This window comes from Peromyscus californicus, unplaced genomic scaffold (genome assembly GCF_007827085.1).
Source record: "Peromyscus californicus insignis strain IS unplaced genomic scaffold, ASM782708v3 Scaffold_20__1_contigs__length_68692818, whole genome shotgun sequence".
Lineage (NCBI taxonomy): Eukaryota > Metazoa > Chordata > Mammalia > Rodentia > Cricetidae > Peromyscus > Peromyscus californicus.
The window spans coordinates 62174834-62178189 of NW_026294503.1; positions in this window are offsets into that span (position 1 = coordinate 62174834).

Sequence of the window (3356 nt, forward strand, 5' to 3'; positions counted from 1 at the left end):
AAAAAAAAATAAATAAAATAAAAATAAATAAATAAATATAAATAAATAAAATTCTGAATGCTACTTTGTCTTTTGGGTTTTGTTTTTGTTTTTGTTTTTTGGTTTTTTGGTTTTTTGGTTTTTGGTTTTTGGTTTTTCCAGTAGACTAGGCTGGCCTCGAACTCACAGAGATCTGCCTGTCTCTGCCTCCCAAGAGCTGGGACTAAAGGTGTGCACTGCCCAGCTTGAATGTTACTCTGTTTTATAAAATAAGTAAATAGATAATATGATGCTTGGGATTATGAGGCACTGTCTCTAATTTCTGCAGTTTTATTTATTTCAAATATACTTTAAATAATTATTGAATTTACTATTAGTGTTTGTGCATGTGTGTGCGCGCACGCGCTGTAGTGCATGTGTGGAGGTCAGAGAAGAGTTTTTCCGAGTTGGTTCTCTTCTCCCGCCTTTCCATGGGTACCAGGGATCAGACTCAGCTTGTGAGGTTTCCGCAGCAAGCGCTTTCACTTCTGGACCATCTTGCCAGCCCCTAAAATATCCTTTCCTTCCTTCCTTCCTTCCTTCCTTCCTTCCTTCCTTCCTTCCTTTTTGTTCTTGTTTTTATTTTGTCTGAGACAGGTTTTTTTCTCTGTGTAGCCCTGGCTGTCCTGGAACTCACTCTGTATGTAGATCAGGCTGACTTTGAACTCAGAAATCCACTTGCCTCTGACTCCTGAGCGCTGGGATTAAAGGCGCGCACCGCCACCATCGGGCCATATCTTTTTACCGCCACCATCATCGGGCCACATCTTTTCTTTTTTTTTTAACAAATAAGCAAGGGACGTGGGAGGCAAGCCAAGTTATCTCCACATTAAAGTATCTTAACTTTAAAGAGAGGTTAACAATGACCTTTAAGTTATGGAGAAGAGGGGCTTCAGAATACATCTGCAATAAACAATTGTTATTTAGGTACTGAGGAATTTGATTTTTGTTTAATTCTCTTTTGATCTTAAATATCCCTGTCATGAGTCTTAAAGACATTAACTCCTTCTGGATTATATGAACCTCCTTAACCGCAAATGTCCTATGAGCCACATGTGTGGCCGTGGGGAGCGGCTTGGGCTGCATTTTGTGAAGGATGGGGCTGTTTCCCAGCAGTGAGGTACGCATTTTCCATCCAGACTGAACAAAGGCATATGCATGTAGCAGACACTTCATGAATGGTGATTGTGACGTGAATGGTTAAAATAAGCTGACAAAAGGTATGAATGCCGTCGCGTATAACCCGTATGTCTTCGATATTAAAATGTCCAGCTTATCTATTAGTACCGTGACACGCACATCAATATGTGTTTTCCAGTGAGCCTGGAGCCTCTGCAGGTAAATGTGAAAGGTGGGCCAAATCACATGCTTTAATTGTTTTCCATTTATTTGGCTGTATTTCCCCCCAGATTCCTGAAATAAAAATATATTGCCTATGGCATGAAAATAAAAATATATTTACAAAAGAGCGAGAGGTTGCTGTAGAAATGTATCTTGACCTGGTCCTTAGACAGTATCAGCTGTTGGAAAAAAACAAGATTGATCACTGAGTAGAATTAGATAGTCAGCACATGTTTCTAGCTCAAACAATTGGGTAATTAGGTCTACCTATAAGACCTGTGGGGTTTGATGTACTGTTAAGGCTGCTGTAATCGGCAGTATCGCTCAGTATCATCTCTGGTTTATTGGGAGGTACAGACAGAATGTTATCATAACATCCATTCTTTCCAACAAGGAGCAGGGCTGTTGAATACTATCTGCCACACCCTAGTCAGAACAGACCCAGCGCAGTAGCAGGGCAGGTGGTTTTTCTGGCAAGACATCAATAATCCATGACCAGAAAAAAGGATATGCTATGTTGCTGTAATCACAATAGGAATAAGTCTAAAGAAGAAAGGAGCAGTTGCTCTGTGCTAAGGGGTTGTGGGAAGGGAGCCAGCTGCCGATAAGCAGCAGCTCACCTCCACCCACCCAGAACAGCACTGGACCCTAGATCTGTACCAGTCTGACCATTTCCCTGGCTTGACCCTCATAGAACTCTCTGCCCCACTAACAAAAAAACAAAAAACAAAAAACAAACAAACAAACAAAAAACAAACAAAAAAACTGTCTCAGCTTTGAACTCTCTAATTTGTTCAGTCCATTCATATATTTATTTTGTCATTTAAAAAGTAACTTTGGGGGCTGGACAGATGGCTCAGCAGTTAAGAGTACTTGTTCTTCCAGAGGACTTTAGTTTGGTTTTAACAACCCCCACCACCCAGTGCTGGGCAGCTCACAGACACCTGTTAGCTCCAGTTGACGCCCTCTTCTGGCCTCCACAGGCCCTGCGTTCATGTGCACATTCACACACAGACACACATATGGATACAAAATAAAATCTTTTCAAAAGCATGACAAAGCTTGCTTTTTTCTTCCTTTCTTCCTTTCTTCCTTTCTTTCTTTCTCTTTCTCTCTCTCTCTCTCTCTCTCTCTCTCTCTCTCTCTCTCTCTCTCTCTCTCTCTCTCTCCCTCTTTCTCTCTGTAGCTTTCGAACTCCAGCTATGTTCAGACAATGTTGCAGAGGCTGGGGAAACTGGAATGAATTAAAAACTAACCCTGAGTCCCTACTCACATGAATCATGCATATTTGTGGAAGACACAGAAAAAATAAACAAAGAGATAAACAATGTAAGGCCAAGTATTAATCACTGTGGACTAATAACTTTTAAAGTCCAGACAAGGTATAGAGAATGGCAGAGGTCACTGCCGTAGAGAAGGGACAAAATCTTTCTGGGAAGTGACATTTCACTGAACAGAGGAGCAAGACTTTTAGAATCCACAGGTTAAGCATTCTAGGCAGAGGGAACAGAAGCACAAGCTCTCCAAGATGGAAACCTGTTGGAGAGGCTGCAGAGGAGCAGTGCGGGTGATGTGCACTGATTGTGTCGGGCAAAGGTTGGAAAGAGTTCAGAGACTTGGCCAGTGCTCCGATCCAGGAGGGCCTTGTACGTGGTGTGAGGATGCTGGGCTTTATGGTGATTTAAGTGTTTTGAGGATGGGAGTGATTTGGTTGGTTAAAGTTTGTAACAGAACCCATTTGGCTGCTGTGAAGAAAAATAACCTGGTCAGAGGGGGAAGCAGAGGTCTGTGGCTGCTGCCCTGGCCGAGTAGGATTGAGGGGGAAGCTGCCTAGTTCCACGTGTGTTAATGAATACCTGGCGATGTCAAGCAAGAGGCAGGCACAGTCACCAGTCACCCTAACAGCCAGGGTGCAGCAGCTCCACGCAGTGGTACCTTTCACTGCGATAGGAACAAACCGGGGGGAAGAATTGGGGTTGGGGAGGTTCTGGGATCCC